The 22894-nt window shown below is 50.2% G+C and overlaps 1 protein-coding gene across 1 annotated transcript in view; it reads right to left on the reverse strand.

The window, feature by feature from the left end:
* The window catches only part of LOC135298436 (hydrocephalus-inducing protein-like), a 258967-nt gene that overhangs the window by 179670 nt on the left and 56403 nt on the right, over window positions 1-22894 (reverse strand). The window lies entirely within an intron of this gene.

Genomic DNA, 22894 nt, shown 5'->3' on the forward strand with positions numbered 1-22894 from the left:
CAGCCTGCTTGAGCAGGCTGCAGCCATGTGGGAATGGATGGTGTGGGACAGGAACCCCACTGTGACATTGTGCTGTCTCTTGCAGACTAACAGAGACACTGTGGTGGCGATGGAAGTGGACATGGTGCTGAATGAGGAAGAGATGATGGAGGTGGACGTGGAAGACCAGGTTGAGGAGATGGAAGTTGATGAGGAGGATGACATCGAGGCGATGGAAGTGGATGAGAAGGATGAGGAGGAGCCCATGGTCCTCGGATGAAGATGGAGCCCCACAAGTAAGACAGGCAGATGCTCCCCATGCCCTGCCCACAGACACAGTGGCTGCCCTGGCGCCAGGCTGGGGCTGGGCTGGATGGCCCCGCTCAGGGACACGCTGCCCGCAGGGGGCCTGGATTGTGCTGCCACAAGCACCAGCCCTGGCCTGCCCTGCACTTGCCTGGGGCCACACCAGCCCTGCCAGCCCTGTCCCAGCTCCTGGGGCCCAGCAGGGCCCAGTGCTGGCAGCTGACTCCAGCTTTGCTTCTTTCTTCTTTCCAGGACTGATGCAGATGATGGCTGTAGATATTACGGCAGTGTATATATGTTTGAAAAGTTAGGATATTTTTGTAAATATGTTCTTAGGTTAGTAGTTCTTTGTAAATATGTTTTGAAGATTGTTACTCCATAGGATCCCATGGAAATATGTGCAGTAGATTGTTGTTGTTGTTGTTATGAGGATTGTTGTAATGAAATGTGTTCTGTAAATCCTCGTGTTTGCCGATGTTCAGCAAATAAATAATGATTCTTTATAAAACTTCACTTCTCTTTCTCATTCCTTTGGGCACTGTCAGAACCCCGGACCTCCCCCTGACCATCCTAAATGATTCCAGCCCCAGCCAGGGGGCTTTAAATCCCTGGCAGGGGGTTCAGAGACCCTGGCATGTAGCCAAAGACCCCTGGGCCTTTGAATTTAACCCATAAAGCATGTTACCACCTTTATGTCAAGAATTAAAAGTCACAACAATTTAGATAGTCTAGTAATAGTAATCACAAAGTGAACGGAAAACATTTAGAGCACTGTACACAGAGGTTTTGAACCTTGTACGAAAGAGTTTGGTATTATCTACATAGATAGAAAAATTTGGGTGTACCCAGTCCTTCCTCTTTCTTCTCGCTAGCATCCATATGAAAGACGATATTACCATTCACATATTGGTTTCAAGTAGAAAGTCACTATCTAACTTAAGTAATAGGTATTAAAACATTCTTGCAAACATAGTATAGGCAGGTTTTAATATAAAAGATAACACCAACCCAAGAGGCAAAAAGAGTACCTTAAGCTGACCTGCTGAACAAACCTCAGCAGGCCAGCAAAAAAATGTTTTAGACAAAATATAAAAATCAACCTTAAGAGAGTGAAGCACATACTTCTCAACTCTTCCTTCGACAGCTAAGTTAGAGAAAAAGAGACTTCTAACGTACCTCGAAATCCCCTCAACCAAAGAAAACCCAAGAGGCACAGGCAGCGTTTGCACAGTTGGGATTTCCACTTGTTCCGGGATCCCGGGGCTGGAGCTCCCTGGGGCTGCTGCCACGGCCACCCCGCGGCTGGGGCTCCCTGTGCACAGGGGGTCCCACTGACACCACTGCTGCCGCTGGCCACTGCTGCTGCTCCTGGGCTGGGGCACAGCCGCGTCCCCAAGAGCTGAGCTGTCACCAGCACAGAGGGGGCTCTCACTGCACTGGCCCCTGCAGCCATGCCACCAAAGCAAGGCAGGAAACTTTCAGCCACCCTTCCTGCTGCAGCCACAGCCACTCCTGGCTCCAGAGCCGCCATCAGCCCACAGGGATGCAAAATCCACCTGCCCGCTCTCAAGGCCTTGACAGCCTTGGCAACTGTGGCACCTGCATCTGGGCTGCTGCAGGGGCTGATGTTTAAGGCTTGCAGCCTCCAAAGGCTCCGGGCTCTGCTTCCCACCCTGCTCTGCACTGCCCTGGGCCCGCATTGCTCAAGAGACAAAAGCCAAGCCAGGGGATCCTCACCCTGCCCAAATTGCTGAATTGACTGCAGTCCTTAGGACCTTCTCCACTTTCAAAGAACCTCTTCCTTTGATCACTGATTCGGCACATGTCTATGACCTAGTGCAGCGGGCCGAAAATTCCATTTTCAAAGACATTTCTAACCCCAACTAGAGCATTTGCTTTCCCCTTTCATTTCTCTTCTGTCCCACAGACAACACCCACACTATATCATGCACACAAGGTCTCATACCACCCTTCCTGCATTTATAGTAGGCAATGCTAGAGCAGATGCCTCAGCAATGCTTCTCCAAACCTCCCTACGGAGTCTTTCTGACCAGGCTAGGATCCGCCACCACTTCTACCATCAAAACATTCCTGCACCGCTCAGCATCTTTAAAATTACCCAAGATCAGGCAAGATTCATGGCAGCCACCTGCCCAAATTGTCAGCAACGTGCCTTTGCTTCTGTCAGAGCTGCACTCAATCCAAGAGGACTAAAGACTCTCCAGATCGGGCAATCACACATCACACACCAAGCCCCTTTTGGGAGACTAAAATACATCCCCGTCTCAATCCACACCGACAACGCTGCGGTTTCTGCCCCTGCCCATGCTGCTGAAAAATCAAAAGATGCTATAAAACGTTACTTTTTAGCCTTTTCCACCTCCCCTGTTCCACAGGAAATTAAAACTGATCATGGTCCTGCTTATACTTCCCACTGATTCCAACCATTTTCTGACCAGTGGGCTACAAAACATGTCACAGCCATAACACACTCTGCCACAGGACAGTCCATCGTCCAGAGGGCCCACTCTTCCATCCAAAGGATCCTTGATCAACAGAGACAGGGAGTCCACATAGTATCTCCCATTGAGAGCCTGGCCAAGGCCCTTGATGTGCTCAACTTTTTGAACAACTCCCCCAGTCATCAGGCATTTTATATTTAATTGGCAGCCCAATAAAAAGAAAAGCCACCTGTGCTGATCAAAGACCCTGAATCCAAAGAAATTATGGGCCCTTTCCCATTCATTACTTGGGAGGGAGGATATGCTTGTGTCTCTACAGCAGCAGGCCCAAGACGCATCCCAGCAAAAAACATCAAACTCTTCTGCCAATGGCCAGGCAAACACCACAGCCACCATCAGAAAAACAGAACAAAAGCCTAAGAGAGACAGCAGCAGCCTGCAAAAGAAGAAGAAGGACAGAAGAAGATCTCCTAAGCAGTGTGGACCACACACACCAACACCAAGAGAGCTCAGACACCACTAACTGCGATATACCGCTTAACAATTGGAAAACCTGTATTCTAGCCTTGATATTTGATTCTTCTAATAAGCTGACTTCAAACCCTTGCCTTACAGAAGAGAAAGTTTAGTGGGACCAGAATTTAAGGTTCACATTGCAATCTCCCTATCTCTATACTTTCAGGCCACCCAAGCCTCCTCCCACTACGAAATTAGCTGAAGTCAAAGGATGCTGTCCTTTCTTGCCACTGCAGCAGGAAGCTGGATGCTCCTCACTATGCCGCATGCCTTCGCATGGGTGGTTCCACAGCCAAGCCACAATTTCTTGCCCATGGCCACGCATGTCAACCTCTTCTCACATAGGGACTCAGTATACCAGAGCGGCCAGCTGCTCACAGATCAAATCAATAAGATCCAGACAAAAGGCAACAACGACTGGCTCACTGGACTGTTGAAAGACTGGGGCATGAAAGGCTGGCTTTCATCTTTACGTCCAACAATATGAAGTCTAATAAGTCTAAGTGCCGTGTTCTGCATTTTGGCCACAAAAATCCCCTACAGCGTTACAGGCTGGGGACGGTGTGGCTGGATAGTGTTCAGGCAGAAAGGGACCTGGGGGTGCTGGTTGACAGCCGATTGGATATGAGCCAGCAATGTGCCTTGGTGGCCAAGAAGGCCAACGGCATCCTGGCCTGCATTAGGACTTGTGTGAGCAGCAGGAGCAGGGAGGTCATTCTCCCCCTGTACTCGGCACTGGTGAGGCCACATCTTGAGTACTGTGTCCAGTTCTGGGCCCCTCAATTTAGGAAGGATATTGAGATACTTGAGCGTGTCCAGAGGAGAGCAATGAGGCTGGTGAGGGGCTTGGAAAACAAGCCCTACGAGGAACATTTGAGGGAGCTGGGGTTGTTTAGCCTGGAGAAGAGGAGGCTTAGAGGTGACCTTATTGCTCTCTACAACTTCCTGAAGGGAGGTTGTAGACAGGTGGGGGTCGGTCTCTTCCACCGGGCAGCAACTGACAGAACAAGGGGACACAGTCTCAAGCTACGTCAGGGAAGGTATAGGTTAGATATTAGGAAAAAAATTTTCACTGAAAGAATAATAAAGCACTGGAACTGTCTTCCCAGGGAGGTGGTGGAATCACCATCACTGGATGTGTTTAAAAAAAGACTGGACATGCCACTTGGTGCTATAGTCTAGTTGAGATGTTAGGGCATAGGTTGGACTTGATGATCTTAGGGGTCTCTTCCAAACTCATGATTCTGTGATTCTGTGATTTAGTCAAGACTGTTTTGTGGGCTTTGTTTCTTGTATTCATTGTCTTGGTTATTCTATCCAGTTTTGCTCAACGCTTGCAAAAGTCCATGGCAGAAGCCTTCATTCTTGAAAACAAAAAGGGGGCACTTGTGGAGGCCCAGGGGCCTCTCATTGCAACTGTGATACCTTAGGGCAAAGGGGACCAAGGTGAAACAGAGAAACCCCTCTGAATGCAAGGCTCTCACCCATGGCCACTTGCAGCCTCTTGCAATCCGCAGGTTTTGTTGCTATCACCCACTTCAACTGCCATTTTTTCCTTATATCTACTCCCCAGAGAATGTTCTCCTCTCTCTTCTCCCCTGCTGGTCCTGGCTTCACCCCTTCTCCCCCCCGAATGAAACCCTCAGACCCCAGCCTCATTTTCTCTCTGGCCCTGGACCCTCTTCATGGCAATGCACAGCGTTTGGAGTTCCACACAAAGACCCATCTCTGGCCTCATTCATCAGCACTTGAAGCAAGTGTGCTCCGGCCTCTGGGAGTGCAGCTCGCTCACACGGGCTCACTGTGGACACGCCGCAATCACACAGTCATTGAGTGCACCAGAGAACCTGGCCTCTAATAAAAGGCATGAATGCCACAAATCACCCAACCCAATGCCTTGCATGTCTCTACTTTTTCCTTCTCCTCTCATCTCTCATGTCACTTTCCCCATTTCCTCTCTCTGCCAGCTTGGCTTCTCTCTCTCCTGGCTGCAGCTTCAGCCACATGTGTGACACTGCAGGAACAGCCTGACCCACCGGGAAGTGGGAGAGGACTCTTTGTCAGCAACTGAAGTGACAGAACAAGGGGGAATGGGATGAAACTGCAAGAGCTGGAATCCATTCCATGATGGCAAGAAGTTCTTTCCTGTCAGGGTGCTTGTCCCTGACACAGGGACCAGCGCAGAGAGCCTGTGCATACCCCATGCCCACCAACATCCAAGGCCAGCTTGGACAGGGGCCGCAGCAACCTGCTGTGCTGCGAGGCTGCTCAGCTTGGAACCAGATGATCCTTAGGGTCCCTTCCAGGCCAAACCATTCAAGGATTTCATCATTCCACCATGCCCATCTCCCAGTGTGGAGCGGCCCTGAAACTTCTGTGACATCACAGCTCCCACAGCGTTCCAGGTGGAACGTCCAGCACCTGGAAACCACCACAGCAGACACTCTGCCTGCTGCCAGCGCTCAGTTGGCGCTCGCTCTGCGCTCTGCCCGTCAGCACTCAGCTGTTGCTGCTGCTGCCTGGGCTTTTCCTGCTGCCTGCTCTGGAGCACCAACCCCAGCAGGATGAGCACTGCTGCGCCAGTGGAGGTACTGTGCCATTCCAGGGAGGAGGCAGCCTGCTTGAGCAGGCTGCAGCCATGTGGGAATGGATGGTGTGGGACAGGAACCCCACTGTGACATTGTGCTGTCTCTTGCAGACTAACAGAGACACTGTGGTGGCGATGGAAGTGGACATGGTGCTGAATGAGGAAGAGATGATGGAGGTGGACGTGGAAGACCAGGTTGAGGAGATGGAAGTTGATGAGGAGGATGACATCGAGGCGATGGAAGTGGATGAGAAGGATGAGGAGGAGCCCATGGTCCTCGGATGAAGATGGAGCCCCACAAGTAAGACAGGCAGATGCTCCCCATGCCCTGCCCACAGACACAGTGGCTGCCCTGGCGCCAGGCTGGGGCTGGGCTGGATGGCCCCGCTCAGGGACACGCTGCCCGCAGGGGGCCTGGATTGTGCTGCCACAAGCACCAGCCCTGGCCTGCCCTGCACTTGCCTGGGGCCACACCAGCCCTGCCAGCCCTGTCCCAGCTCCTGGGGCCCAGCTGGGCCCAGTGCTGGCAGCTGACTCCAGCTTTGCTTCTTTCTTCCTTCCAGGACTGATGCAGATGATGGCTGTAGATATTACGGCGGTGTATATATGTTTGAAAAGTTAGGATATTTTTGTAAATATGTTCTTAGGTTAGTAGTTCTTTGTAAATATGTTTTGAAGATTGTTACTCCATAGGATCCCATGGAAATATGTGCAGTAGATTGTTGTTGTTGTTGTTGTTATGAGGATTGTTGTAATGAAATGTGTTCTGTAAATCCTCGTGTTTGCCGATGTTCAGCAAATAAATAATGATTCTTTATAAAACTTCACTTCTCTTTCTCATTCCTTTGGGCACTGTCAGAACCCCGGACCTCCCCCTGACCATCCTAAATGATTCCAGCCCCAGCCAGGGGGCTTTAAATCCCTGGCAGGGGGTTCAGAGACCCTGGCATGTAGCCAAAGACCCCTGGGCCTTTGAATTTAACCCATAAAGCATGTTACCACCTTTATGTCAAGAATTAAAAGTCACAACAATTTAGATAGTCTAGTAATAGTAATCACAAAGTGAACGGAAAACATTTAGAGCACTGTACACAGAGGTTTTGAACCTTGTACGAAAGAGTTTGGTATTATCTACATAGATAGAAAAATTTGGGTGTACCCAGTCCTTCCTTTTTCTTCTCGCTAGCATCCATATGAAAGACGATATTACCATTCACATATTGGTTTCAAGTAGAAAGTCACTATCTAACTTAAGTAATAGGTATTAAAACATTCTTGCAAACATAGTATAGGCAGGTTTTAATATAAAAGATAACACCAACCCAAGAGGCAAAAAGAGTACCTTAAGCTGACCTGCTGAACAAACCTCAGCAGGCCAGCAAAAAAATGTTTTAGACAAAATATAAAAATCAACCTTAAGAGAGTGAAGCACATACTTCTCAACTCTTCCTTCGACAGCTAAGTTAGAGAAAAAGAGACTTCTAACGTACCTCGAAATCCCCTCAACCAAAGAAAACCCAAGAGGCACAGGCAGCGTTTGCACAGTTGGGATTTCCACTTGTTCCGGGATCCCGGGGCTGGAGCTCCCTGGGGCTGCTGCCACGGCCACCCCGCGGCTGGGGGTCCCTGTGCACAGGGGGTCCCACTGACACCACTGCTGCCGCTGGCCACTGCTGCTGCTCCTGGGCTGGGGCACAGCCGCGTCCCCAAGAGCTGAGCTCTCACCAGCACAGAGGGGGCTCTCACTGCACTGGCCCCTGCAGCCATGCCAACAAAGCAAGGCAGGAAACTTTCAGCCACCCTTCCTGCTGCAGCCACAGCCACTCCTGGCTCCAGAGCCGCCATCAGCCCACAAGGATGCAAAATCCACCTGCCCGCTCTCAAGGCCTTGACAGCCTTGGCAACTGTGGCACCTGCATCTGGGCTGCTGCAGGGGCTGATGTTTAAGGCTTGCAGCCTCCAAAGGCTCCGGGCTCTGCTTCCCACCCTGCTCTGCACTGCCCTGGGCCCGCATTGCTCAAGAGACAAAAGCCAAGCCAGGGCATCCTCACCCTGCCCAAATTGCTGAATTGACTGCAGTCCTTAGGACCTTCTCCACTTTCAAAGAACCTCTTCATTTGATCACTGATTCGGCAGATGTCTGTGACCTAGTGCAGCGGGCCGAAAATTCCATTTTCAAAGACATTTCTAACCCCTACTAGAGCATTTGCTTTCCCCTTTCATTTCTCTTTTGTCCCACAGACAACACCCACGCTATATCACGCACACAAGGTCTTATACCACCCTTCCTTCATTTATAGTAGGCAATGCTAGAGCAGATGCCTCAGCAATGCTTCTCCAAACCTCCCCACGGAATGTTTCTGACCAGGCTAGGATCCGCCACCACTTCTACCATCAAAACATTCCTGCACCGCTCAGCATCTTTAAAATTACCCAAGATCAGGCAAGATCCATGGCAAACACCTGCCCAAATTGTCAGCAACGTGCCTTTGCTTCTGTCAGAGCTGTACTCAATCCAAGAGGACTAAAGACTCTCCAGATCGGGCAATCACACATCACACACCAAGCCCCTTTTGGGAGACTAAAATACATCCCCGTCTCAATCCACACCGACAACGCTGCGGTTTCTGCCCCTGCCCATGCTGCTGAAAAATCAAAAGATGCTATAAAACGTTACTTTTTAGCCTTTTCCACCTCCCCTGTTCCACAGGAAATTAAAACTGATCATGGTCCTGCTTATACCTCCCACTGATTCCAACCATTTTCTGACCAGTGGGCTACAAAACATGTCACAGCCATACCACACTCTGCCACAGGACAGTCCATCGTCCAGAGGGCCCACTCTTCCATCCAAAGGATCCTTGATCAACAGAGACAGGGAGTCCACATAGTATCTCCCATTGAGAGCCTGGCCAAGGCCCTTGATGTGCTCAACTTTTTGAACAACTCCCCCAGTCATCAGGCATTTTATATTTAATTGGCAGCCCAATAAAAAGAAAAGCCACCTGTGTTGATCAAAGACCCTGAATCCAAAGAAATTATGGGCCCTTTCCCATTCATTACTTGGGAGGGAGGATATGCTTGTGTCTCTACAGCAGCAGGCCCAAGACGCATCCCAGCAAAAAACATCAAACTCTTCTGCCAATGGCCAGGCAAACACCACAGCCACCATCAGAAAAACAGAACAAAAGCCTAAGAGAGACAGCAGCAGCCTGCAAAAGAAGAAGAAGGACAGAAGAAGATCTCCTAAGCAGTGTGGACCACACACACCAACACCAAGAGAGCTCAGACACCACTAACTGCGATATCCTGCTTAACAATTGGAAAAACTGTATTCTAGCCTTGATATTTGATTCTTCTAATAAGCTGACTTCAAACCCTTGCCTTACAGAAGAGAAAGTTTAGTGGGACCAGAATTTAAGGTTCACATTGCAATCTCCCTATCTCTTTACTTTCAGGCCACCCAAGCCTCCACCCACTACTAAATTAGCTAAAGTCAAAGGATGCTGTCCTTTGTTGCCACTGCAGCAGGAAGCTGGATGCTCCTCACTATGCCGCATGCCTTCGCATGGGTGGTTCCACAGCCAAGCCACAATTTCTTGCCCATGACCACGCATGTCAACCTCTTCTCACATAGGGACTCAGTATACCAGAGCGGCCAGCTGCTCACAGATCAAATCAATAAGATCCAGACAAAAGGCAACAACGACTGGCTCACTGGACTGTTGAAAGACTGGGGCATGAAAGGCTGGCTTTCATCTTTACGTCCAACAATATGAAGTCTAATAAGTCTAAGTGCCGTGTTCTGCATTTTGGCCACAAAAATCCCCTACAGCGTTACAGGCTGGGGACGGTGTGGCTGGATAGTGTTCAGGCAGAAAGGGACCTGGGGGTGCTGGTTGACAGCCGATTGGATATGAGCCAGCAATGTGCCTTGGTGGCCAAGAAGGCCAACGGCATCCTGGCCTGCATTAGGACTTGTGTGAGCAGCAGGAGCAGGGAGGTCATTCTCCCCCTGTACTCGGCACTGGTGAGGCCACATCTTGAGTACTGTGTCCAGTTCTGGGCCCCTCAATTTAGGAAGGATATTGAGATACTTGAGCGTGTCCAGAGGAGAGCAATGAGGCTGGTGAGGGGCTTGGAAAACAAGCCCTACGAGGAACATTTGAGGGAGCTGGGGTTGTTTAGCCTGGAGAAGAGGAGGCTTAGAGGTGACCTTATTGCTCTCTACAACTTCCTGAAGGGAGGTTGTAGACAGGTGGGGGTCGGTCTCTTCCACCGGGCAGCAACTGACAGAACAAGGGGACACAGTCTCAAGCTACGTCAGGGAAGGTATAGGTTAGATATTAGGAAAAAAATTTTCACTGAAAGAATAATAAAGCACTGGAACTGTCTTCCCAGGGAGGTGGTGGAATCACCATCACTGGATGTGTTTAAAAAAAGACTGGACATGCCACTTGGTGCTATAGTCTAGTTGAGATGTTAGGGCATAGGTTGGACTTGATGATCTTAGGGGTCTCTTCCAAACTCATGATTCTGTGATTCTGTGATTTAGTCAAGACTGTTTTGTGGGCTTTGTTTCTTGTATTCATTGTCTTGGTTATTCTATCCAGTTTTGCTCAACGCTTGCAAAAGTCCATGGCAGAAGCCTTCATTCTTGAAAACAAAAAGGGGGCACTTGTGGAGGCCCAGGGGCCTCTCATTGCAACTGTGATACCTTAGGGCAAAGGGGACCAAGGTGAAACAGAGAAACCCCTCTGAATGCAAGGCTCTCACCCATGGCCACTTGCAGCCTCTTGCAATCCGCAGGTTTTGTTGCTATCACCCACTTCAACTGCCATTTTTTCCTTATATCTACTCTCCAGAGAATGTTCTCCTCTCTCTTCTCCCCTGCTGGTCCTGGCTTCACCCCTTCTCCCCCCCGAATGAAACCCTCAGACCCCAGCCTCATTTTCTCTCTGGCCCTGGACCCTCTTCATGGCAATGCACAGCGTTTGGAGTTCCACACAAAGACCCATCTCTGGCCTCATTCATCAGCACTTGAAGCAAGTGTGCTCCGGCCTCTGGGAGTGCAGCTCGCTCACACGGGCTCACTGTGGACACGCCGCAATCACACAGTCATTGAGTGCACCAGAGAACCTGGCCTCTAATAAAAGGCATGAATGCCACAAATCACCCAACCCAATGCCTTGCATGTCTCTACTTTTTCCTTCTCCTCTCATCTCTCATGTCACTTTCCCCATTTCCTCTCTCTGCCAGCTTGGCTTCTCTCTCTCCTGGCTGCAGCTTCAGCCACATGTGTGACACTGCAGGAACAGCCTGACCCACCGGGAAGTGGGAGAGGACTCTTTGTCAGCAACTGAAGTGACAGAACAAGGGGGAATGGGATGAAACTGCAAGAGCTGGAATCCATTCCATGATGGCAAGAAGTTCTTTCCTGTCAGGGTGCTTGTCCCTGACACAGGGACCAGCGCAGAGAGCCTGTGCATACCCCATGCCCACCAACATCCAAGGCCAGCTTGGACAGGGGCCGCAGCAACCTGCTGTGCTGCGAGGCTGCTCAGCTTGGAACCAGATGATCCTTAGGGTCCCTTCCAGGCCAAACCATTCAAGGATTTCATCATTCCACCATGCCCATCTCCCAGTGTGGAGCGGCCCTGAAACTTCTGTGACATCACAGCTCCCACAGCGTTCCAGGTGGAACGTCCAGCACCTGGAAACCACCACAGCAGACACTCTGCCTGCTGCCAGCGCTCAGTTGGCGCTCGCTCTGCGCTCTGCCCGTCAGCACTCAGCTGTTGCTGCTGCTGCCTGGGCTTTTCCTGCTGCCTGCTCTGGAGCACCAACCCCAGCAGGATGAGCACTGCTGCGCCAGTGGAGGTACTGTGCCATTCCAGGGAGGAGGCAGCCTGCTTGAGCAGGCTGCAGCCATGTGGGAATGGATGGTGTGGGACAGGAACCCCACTGTGACATTGTGCTGTCTCTTGCAGACTAACAGAGACACTGTGGTGGCGATGGAAGTGGACATGGTGCTGAATGAGGAAGAGATGATGGAGGTGGACGTGGAAGACCAGGTTGAGGAGATGGAAGTTGATGAGGAGGATGACATCGAGGCGATGGAAGTGGATGAGAAGGATGAGGAGGAGCCCATGGTCCTCGGATGAAGATGGAGCCCCACAAGTAAGACAGGCAGATGCTCCCCATGCCCTGCCCACAGACACAGTGGCTGCCCTGGCGCCAGGCTGGGGCTGGGCTGGATGGCCCCGCTCAGGGACACGCTGCCCGCAGGGGGCCTGGATTGTGCTGCCACAAGCACCAGCCCTGGCCTGCCCTGCACTTGCCTGGGGCCACACCAGCCCTGCCAGCCCTGTCCCAGCTCCTGGGGCCCAGCTGGGCCCAGTGCTGGCAGCTGACTCCAGCTTTGCTTCTTTCTTCCTTCCAGGACTGATGCAGATGATGGCTGTAGATATTACGGCGGTGTATATATGTTTGAAAAGTTAGGATATTTTTGTAAATATGTTCTTAGGTTAGTAGTTCTTTGTAAATATGTTTTGAAGATTGTTACTCCATAGGATCCCATGGAAATATGTGCAGTAGATTGTTGTTGTTGTTGTTGTTATGAGGATTGTTGTAATGAAATGTGTTCTGTAAATCCTCGTGTTTGCCGATGTTCAGCAAATAAATAATGATTCTTTATAAAACTTCACTTCTCTTTCTCATTCCTTTGGGCACTGTCAGAACCCCGGACCTCCCCCTGACCATCCTAAATGATTCCAGCCCCAGCCAGGGGGCTTTAAATCCCTGGCAGGTGGTTCAGAGACCCTGGCATGTAGCCAAAGACCCCTGGGCCTTTGAATTTAACCCATAAAGCATGTTACCACCTTTATGTCAAGAATTAAAAGTCACAACAATTTAGATAGTCTAGTAATAGTAATCACAAAGTGAACGGAAAACATTTAGAGCACTGTACACAGAGGTTTTGAACCTTGTACGAAAGAGTTTGGTATTATCTACATAGATAGAAAAATTTGGGTGTACCCAGTCCTTCCTCTTTCTTCTCGCTAGCATCCATATGAAAGACGATATTACCATTCACATATTGGTTTCAAGTAGAAAGTCACTATCTAACTTAAGTAATAGGTATTAAAACATTCTTGTAAACATAGTATAGGCAGGTTTTAATATAAAAGATAACACCAACCCAAGAGGCAAAAAGAGTACCTTAAGCTGACCTGCTGAACAAACCTCAGCAGGCCAGCAAAAAAATGTTTTAGACAAAATATAAAAATCAACCTTAAGAGAGTGAAGCACATACTTCTCAACTCTTCCTTCGACAGCTAAGTTAGAGAAAAAGAGACTTCTAACGTACCTCGAAATCCCCTCAACCAAAGAAAACCCAAGAGGCACAGGCAGCGTTTGCACAGTTGGGATTTCCACTTGTTCCGGGATCCCGGGGCTGGAGCTCCCTGGGGCTGCTGCCACGGCCACCCCGCGGCTGGGGGTCCCTGTGCACAGGGGGTCCCACTGACACCACTGCTGCCGCTGGCCACTGCTGCTGCTCCTGGGCTGGGGCACAGCCGCGTCCCCAAGAGCTGAGCTCTCACCAGCACAGAGGGGGCTCTCGCTGCACTGGCCCCTGCAGCCATGCCACCAAAGCAAGGCAGGAAACTTTCAGCCACCCTTCCTGCTGCAGCCACAGCCACTCCTGGCTCCAGAGCCGCCATCAGCCCACAAGGATGCAAAATCCACCTGCCCGCTCTCAAGGCCTTGACAGCCTTGGCAACTGTGGCACCTGCATCTGGGCTGCTGCAGGGGCTGATGTTTAAGGCTTGCAGCCTCCAAAGGCTCCGGGCTCTGCTTCCCACCCTGCTCTGCACTGCCCTGGGCCCGCATTGCTCAAGAGACAAAAGCCAAGCCAGGGCATCCTCACCCTGCCCAAATTGCTGAATTGACTGCAGTCCTTAGGACCTTCTCCACTTTCAAAGAACCTCTTCATTTGATCACTGATTCGGCAGATGTCTATGACCTAGTGCAGCGGGCCGAAAATTCCATTTTCAAAGACATTTCTAACCCCTACTAGAGCATTTGCTTTCCCCTTTCATTTCTCTTTTGTCCCACAGACAACACCCACGCTATATCATGCACACAAGGTCTTATACCACCCTTCCTGCATTTATAGTAGGCAATGCTAGAGCAGATGCCTCAGCAATGCTTCTCCAAACCTCCCCACGGAATGTTTCTGACCAGGCTAGGATCCGCCACCACTTCTACCATCAAAACATTCCTGCACCGCTCAGCATCTTTAAAATTACCCAAGATCAGGCAAGATCCATGGCAAACACCTGCCCAAATTGTCAGCAACGTGCCTTTGCTTCTGTCAGAGCTGTACTCAATCCAAGAGGACTAAAGACTCTCCAGATCGGGCAATCACACATCACACACCAAGCCCCTTTTGGGAGACTAAAATACATCCCCGTCTCAATCCACACCGACAACGCTGCGGTTTCTGCCCCTGCCCATGCTGCTGAAAAATCAAAAGATGCTATAAAACGTTACTTTTTAGCCTTTTCCACCTCCCCTGTTCCACAGGAAATTAAAACTGATCATGGTCCTGCTTATACCTCCCACTGATTCCAACCATTTTCTGACCAGTGGGCTACAAAACATGTCACAGCCATACCACACTCTGCCACAGGACAGTCCATCGTCCAGAGGGCCCACTCTTCCATCCAAAGGATCCTTGATCAACAGAGACAGGGAGTCCAAATAGTATCTCCCATTGAGAGCCTGGCCAAGGCCCTTGATGTGCTCAACTTTTTGAACAACTCCCCCAGTCATCAGGCATTTTATATTTAATTGGCAGCCCAATAAAAAGAAAAGCCACCTGTGTTGATCAAAGACCCTGAATCCAAAGAAATTATGGGCCCTTTCCCATTCATTACTTGGGAGGGAGGATATGCTTGTGTCTCTACAGCAGCAGGCCCAAGACGCATCCCAGCAAAAAACATAAAACTCTTCTGCCAATGGCCAGGCAAACACCACAGCCACCATCAGAAAAACAGAACAAAAGCCTAAGAGAGACAGCAGCAGCCTGCAAAAGAAGAAGAAGGACAGAAGAAGATCTCCTAAGCAGTGTGGACCACACACACCAACACCAAGAGAGCTCAGACACCACTAACTGCGATATCCCGCTTAACAATTGGAAAAACTGTATTCTAGCCTTGATATTTGATTCTTCTAATAAGCTGACTTCAAACCCTTGCCTTACAGAAGAGAAAGTTTAGTGGGACCAGAATTTAAGGTTCACATTGCAATCTCCCTATCTCTTTACTTTCAGGCCACCCAAGCCTCCACCCACTACTAAATTAGCTAAAGTCAAAGGATGCTGTCCTTTGTTGCCACTGCAGCAGGAAGCTGGATGCTCCTCACTATGCCGCATGCCTTCGCATGGGTGGTTCCACAGCCAAGCCACAATTTCTTGCCCATGGCCACGCATGTCAACCTCTTCTCACATAGGGACTCAGTATACCAGAGCGGCCAGCTGCTCACAGATCAAATCAATAAGATCCAGACAAAAGGCAACAACGACTGGCTCACTGGACTGTTGAAAGACTGGGGCATGAAAGGCTGGCTTTCATCTTTACGTCCAACAATATGAAGTCTAATAAGTCTAAGTGCCGTGTTCTGCATTTTGGCCACAAAAATCCCCTACAGCGTTACAGGCTGGGGACGGTGTGGCTGGATAGTGTTCAGGCAGAAAGGGACCTGGGGGTGCTGGTTGACAGCCGATTGGATATGAGCCAGCAATGTGCCTTGGTGGCCAAGAAGGCCAACGGCATCCTGGCCTGCATTAGGACTTGTGTGAGCAGCAGGAGCAGGGAGGTCATTCTCCCCCTGTACTCGGCACTGGTGAGGCCACATCTTGAGTACTGTGTCCAGTTCTGGGCCCCTCAATTTAGGAAGGATATTGAGATACTTGAGCGTGTCCAGAGGAGAGCAACGAGGCTGGTGAGGGGCTTGGAAAACAAGCCCTACGAGGAACATTTGAGGGAGCTGGGGTTGTTTAGCCTGGAGAAGAGGAGGCTTAGAGGTGACCTTATTGCTCTCTACAACTTCCTGAAGGGAGGTTGTAGACAGGTGGGGGTCGGTCTCTTCCACCGGGCAGCAACTGACAGAACAAGGGGACACAGTCTCAAGCTACGTCAGGGAAGGTATAGGTTAGATATTAGGAAAAAAATTTTCACTGAAAGAATAATAAAGCACTGGAACTGTCTTCCCAGGGAGGTGGTGGAATCACCATCACTGGATGTGTTTAAAAAAAGACTGGACATGCCACTTGGTGCTATAGTCTAGTTGAGATGTTAGGGCATAGGTTGGACTTGATGATCTTAGGGGTCTCTTCCAAACTCATGATTCTGTGATTCTGTGATTTAGTCAAGACTGTTTTGTGGGCTTTGTTTCTTGTATTCATTGTCTTGGTTATTCTATCCAGTTTTGCTCAACGCTTGCAAAAGTCCATGGCAGAAGCCTTCATTCTTGAAAACAAAAAGGGGGCACTTGTGGAGGCCCAGGGGCCTCTCATTGCAACTGTGATACCTTAGGGCAAAGGGGACCAAGGTGAAACAGAGAAACCCCTCTGAATGCAAGGCTCTCACCCATGGCCACTTGCAGCCTCTTGCAATCCGCAGGTTTTGTTGCTATCACCCACTTCAACTGCCATTTTTTCCTTATATCTACTCTCCAGAGAATGTTCTCCTCTCTCTTCTCCCCTGCTGGTCCTGGCTTCACCCCTTCTCCCCCCCGAATGAAACCCTCAGACCCCAGCCTCATTTTCTCTCTGGCCCTGGACCCTCTTCATGGCAATGCACAGCGTTTGGAGTTCCACACAAAGACCCATCTCTGGCCTCATTCATCAGCACTTGAAGCAAGTGTGCTCCGGCCTCTGGGAGTGCAGCTCGCTCACACGGGCTCACTGTGGACACGCCGCAATCACACAGTCATTGAGTGCACCAGAGAACCTGGCCTCTAATAAAAGGCATGAATGCCACAAATCACCCAACCCAATGCCTTGCATGTCTCTACTTTTTCCTTCTCCTCTCATCTCTCATGTCACTTTCCCCATTTCCTCTCTCTGCCAGCTTGGCTTCTCTCTCTCCTGGCTGCAGCTTCAGCCACATGTGTGACACTGCAGGAACAGCCTGACCCACCGGGAAGTGGGAGAGGACTCTTTGTCAGCAACTGAAGTGACAGAACAAGGGGGAATGGGATGAAACTGCAAGAGCTGGAATCCATTCCATGATGGCAAGAAGTTCTTTCCTGTCAGGGTGCTTGTCCCTGACACAGGGACCAGCGCAGAGAGGCTGTGCATACCCCATGCCCACCAACATCCAAGGCCAGCTTGGACAGGGGCCGCAGCAACCTGCTGTGCTGCGAGGCTGCTCAGCTTGGAACCAGATGATCCTTAGGGTCCCTTCCAGGCCAAACCATTCAAGGATTTCATCATTCCACCATGCCCACCTCCCAGTGTGGAGCGGCCCTGAAACTTCTGTGACATCACAGCTCCCACAGTGTTCCAGGTGGAACGTCCAGCACCTGGAAACCACCACAGCAGACACTCTGCCTGCTGCCAGCGCTCAGTTGGCGCTCGCTCTGCGCTCTGCCCGTCAGCACTCAGCTGTTGCTGCTGCTGCCTGGGCTTTTCCTGCTGCCTGCTCTGGAGCACCAACCCCAGCAGGATGAGCACTGCTGCGCCAGTGGAGGTACTGTGCCATTCCAGGGAGGAGGCAGCCTGCTTGAGCAGGCTGCAGCCACGTGGGAATGGATGGTGTGGGACAGGAACCCCACTGTGACATTGTGCTGTCTCTTGCAGACTAACAGAGACACTGTGGTGGCGATGGAAGTGGACATGGTGCTGAATGAGGAAGAGATGATGGAGGTGGACGTGGAAGACCAGGTTGAGGAGATGGAAGTTGATGAGGAGGATGACATCGAGGCGATGGAAGTGGATGAGAAGGATGAGGAGGAGCCCATGGTCCTCGGATGAAGATGGAGCCCCACAAGTAAGACAGGCAGATGCTCCCCATGCCCTGCCCACAGACACAGTGGCTGCCCTGGCGCCAGGCTGGGGCTGGGCTGGATGGCCCCGCTCAGGGACACGCTGCCCGCAGGGGGCCTGGATTGTGCTGCCACAAGCACCAGCCCTGGCCTGCCCTGCACTTGCCTGGGGCCACAGCAGCCCTGCCAGCCCTGTCCCAGCTCCTGGGGCCCAGCTGGGCCCAGTGCTGGCAGCTGACTCCAGCTTTGCTTCTTTCTTCCTTCCAGGACTGATGCAGATGATGGCTGTAGATATTACGGCGGTGTATATATGTTTGAAAAGTTAGGATATTTTTGTAAATATGTTCTTAGGTTAGTAGTTCTTTGTAAATATGTTTTGAAGATTGTTACTCCATAGGATCCCATGGAAATATGTGCAGTAGATTGTTGTTGTTGTTGTTGTTATGAGGATTGTTGTAATGAAATGTGTTCTGTAAATCCTCGTGTTTGCCGATGTTCAGCAAATAAATAATGATTCTTTATAAAACTTCACTTCTCTTTCTCATTCCTTTGGGCACTGTCAGAACCCCGGACCTCCCCCTGACCATCCTAAATGATTCCAGCCCCAGCCAGGGGGCTTTAAATCCCTGGCAGGGGGTTCAGAGACCCTGGCATGTAGCCAAAGACCCCTGGGCCTTTGAATTTAACCCATAAAGCATGTTACCACCTTTATGTCAAGAATTAAAAGTCACAACAATTTAGATAGTCTAGTAATAGTAATCACAAAGTGAACGGAAAACATTTAGAGCACTGTACACAGAGGTTTTGAACCTTGTACGAAAGAGTTTGGTATTATCTACATAGATAGAAAAATTTGGGTGTACCCAGTCCTTCCTCTTTCTTCTCGCTAGCATCCATATGAAAGACGATATTACCATTCACATATTGGTTTCAAGTAGAAAGTCACTATCTAACTTAAGTAATAGGTATTAAAACATTCTTGCAAACATAGTATAGGCAGGTTTTAATATAAAAGATAACACCAACCCAAGAGGCAAAAAGAGTACCTTAAGCTGACCTGCTGAACAAACCTCAGCAGGCCAGCAAAAAAATGTTTTAGACAAAATATAAAAATCAACCTTAAGAGAGTGAAGCACATACTTCTCAACTCTTCCTTCGACAGCTAAGTTAGAGAAAAAGAGACTTCTAACGTACCTCGAAATCCCCTCAACCAAAGAAAACCCAAGAGGCACAGGCAGCGTTTGCACAGTTGGGATTTCCACTTGTTCCGGGATCCCGGGGCTGGAGCTCCCTGGGGCTGCTGCCACGGCCACCCCGCGGCTGGGGGTCCCTGTGCACAGGGGGTCCCACTGACACCACTGCTGCCGCTGGCCACTGCTGCTGCTCCTGGGCTGGGGCACAGCCGCGTCCCCAAGAGCTGAGCTCTCACCAGCACAGAGGGGGCTCTCGCTGCACTGGCCCCTGCAGCCATGCCACCAAAGCAAGGCAGGAAACTTTCAGCCACTCTTCCTGCTGCAGCCACAGCCACTCCTGGCTCCAGAGCCGCCATCAGCCCACAAGGATGCAAAATCCACCTGCCCGCTCTCAAGGCCTTGACAGCCTTGGCAACTGTGGCACCTGCATCTGGGCTGCTGCAGGGGCTGATGTTTAAGGCTTGCAGCCTCCAAAGGCTCCGGGCTCTGCTTCCCACCCTGCTCTGCACTGCCCTGCCTCCGCATTGCTCAAGAGACAAAAGCCAAGCCAGGGCATCCTCACCCTGCCCAAATTGCTGAATTGACTGCAGTCCTTAGGACCTTCTCCACTTTCAAAGAACCTCTTCATTTGATCACTGATTCGGCAGATGTCTATGACCTAGTGCAGCGGGCCGAAAATTCCATTTTCAAAGACATTTCTAACCCCTACTAGAGCATTTGCTTTCCCCTTTCATTTCTCTTTTGTCCCACAGACAACACCCACGCTATATCATGCACACAAGGTCTTATACCACCCTTCCTGCATTTATAGTAGGCAATGCTAGAGCAGATGCCTCAGCAATGCTTCTCCAAACCTCCCCACGGAATGTTTCTGACCAGGCTAGGATCCGCCACCACTTCTACCATCAAAACATTCCTGCACCGCTCAGCATCTTTAAAATTACCCAAGATCAGGCAAGATCCATGGCAAACACCTGCCCAAATTGTCAGCAACGTGCCTTTGCTTCTGTCAGAGCTGTACTCAATCCAAGAGGACTAAAGACTCTCCAGATCGGGCAATCACACATCACACACCAAGCCCCTTTTGGGAGACTAAAATACATCCCCGTCTCAATCCACACCGACAACGCTGCGGTTTCTGCCCCTGCCCATGCTGCTGAAAAATCAAAAGATGCTATAAAACGTTACTTTTTAGCCTTTTCCACCTCCCCTGTTCCACAGGAAATTAAAACTGATCATGGTCCTGCTTATACCTCCCACTGATTCCAACCATTTTCTGACCAGTGGGCTACAAAACATGTCACAGCCATACCACACTCTGCCACAGGACAGTCCATCGTCCAGAGGGCCCACTCTTCCATCCAAAGGATCCTTGATCAACAGAGACAGGGAGTCCACATAGTATCTCCCATTGAGAGCCTGGCCAAGGCCCTTGATGTGCTCAACTTTTTGAACAACTCCCCCAGTCATCAGGCATTTTATATTTAATTGGCAGCCCAATAAAAAGAAAAGCCACCTGTGTTGATCAAAGACCCTGAATCCAAAGAAATTATGGGCCCTTTCCCATTCATTACTTGGGAGGGAGGATATGCTTGTGTCTCTACAGCAGCAGGCCCAAGACGCATCCCAGCAAAAAACATAAAACTCTTCTGCCAATGGCCAGGCAAACACCACAGCCACCATCAGAAAAACAGAACAAAAGCCTAAGAGAGACAGCAGCAGCCTGCAAAAGAAGAAGAAGGACAGAAGAAGATCTCCTAAGCAGTGTGGACCACACACACCAACACCAAGAGAGCTCAGACACCACTAACTGCGATATCCCGCTTAACAATTGGAAAAACTGTATTCTAGCCTTGATATTTGATTCTTCTAATAAGCTGACTTCAAACCCTTGCCTTACAGAAGAGAAAGTTTAGTGGGACCAGAATTTAAGGTTCACATTGCAATCTCCCTATCTCTTTACTTTCAGGCCACCCAAGCCTCCACCCACTACTAAATTAGCTAAAGTCAAAGGATGCTGTCCTTTGTTGCCACTGCAGCAGGAAGCTGGATGCTCCTCACTATGCCGCATGCCTTCGCATGGGTGGTTCCACAGCCAAGCCACAATTTCTTGCCCATGGCCACGCATGTCAACCTCTTCTCACATAGGGACTCAGTATACCAGAGCGGCCAGCTGCTCACAGATCAAATCAATAAGATCCAGACAAAAGGCAACAACGACTGGCTCACTGGACTGTTGAAAGACTGGGGCATGAAAGGCTGGCTTTCATCTTTACGTCCAACAATATGAAGTCTAATAAGTCTAAGTGCCGTGTTCTGCATTTTGGCCACAAAAATCCCCTACAGCGTTACAGGCTGGGGACGGTGTGGCTGGATAGTGTTCAGGCAGAAAGGGACCTGGGGGTGCTGGTTGACAGCCGATTGGATATGAGCCAGCAATGTGCCTTGGTGGCCAAGAAGGCCAACGGCATCCTGGCCTGCATTAGGACTTGTGTGAGCAGCAGGAGCAGGGAGGTCATTCTCCCCCTGTACTCGGCACTGGTGAGGCCACATCTTGAGTACTGTGTCCAGTTCTGGGCCCCTCAATTTAGGAAGGATATTGAGATACTTGAGCGTGTCCAGAGGAGAGCAACGAGGCTGGTGAGGGGCTTGGAAAACAAGCCCTACGAGGAACATTTGAGGGAGCTGGGGTTGTTTAGCCTGGAGAAGAGGAGGCTTAGAGGTGACCTTATTGCTCTCTACAACTTCCTGAAGGGAGGTTGTAGACAGGTGGGGGTCGGTCTCTTCCACCGGGCAGCAACTGACAGAACAAGGGGACACAGTCTCAAGCTACGTCAGGGAAGGTATAGGTTAGATATTAGGAAAAAAATTTTCACTGAAAGAATAATAAAGCACTGGAACTGTCTTCCCAGGGAGGTGGTGGAATCACCATCACTGGATGTGTTTAAAAAAAGACTGGACATGCCACTTGGTGCTATAGTCTAGTTGAGATGTTAGGGCATAGGTTGGACTTGATGATCTTAGGGGTCTCTTCCAAACTCATGATTCTGTGATTCTGTGATTTAGTCAAGACTGTTTTGTGGGCTTTGTTTCTTGTATTCATTGTCTTGGTTATTCTATCCAGTTTTGCTCAACGCTTGCAAAAGTCCATGGCAGAAGCCTTCATTCTTGAAAACAAAAAGGGGGCACTTGTGGAGGCCCAGGGGCCTCTCATTGCAACTGTGATACCTTAGGGCAAAGGGGACCAAGGTGAAACAGAGAAACCCCTCTGAATGCAAGGCTCTCACCCATGGCCACTTGCAGCCTCTTGCAATCCGCAGGTTTTGTTGCTATCACCCACTTCAACTGCCATTTTTTCCTTATATCTACTCTCCAGAGAATGTTCTCCTCTCTCTTCTCCCCTGCTGGTCCTGGCTTCACCCCTTCTCCCCCCCGAATGAAACCCTCAGACCCCAGCCTCATTTTCTCTCTGGCCCTGGACCCTCTTCATGGCAATGCACAGCGTTTGGAGTTCCACACAAAGACCCATCTCTGGCCTCATTCATCAGCACTTGAAGCAAGTGTGCTCCGGCCTCTGGGAGTGCAGCTCGCTCACACGGGCTCACTGTGGACACGCCGCAATCACACAGTCATTGAGTGCACCAGAGAACCTGGCCTCTAATAAAAGGCATGAATGCCACAAATCACCCAACCCAATGCCTTGCATGTCTCTACTTTTTCCTTCTCCTCTCATCTCTCATGTCACTTTCCCCATTTCCTCTCTCTGCCAGCTTGGCTTCTCTCTCTCCTGGCTGCAG

Source organism: Passer domesticus, chromosome 4 (genome assembly GCF_036417665.1).
Source record: "Passer domesticus isolate bPasDom1 chromosome 4, bPasDom1.hap1, whole genome shotgun sequence".
NCBI lineage: Eukaryota > Metazoa > Chordata > Aves > Passeriformes > Passeridae > Passer > Passer domesticus.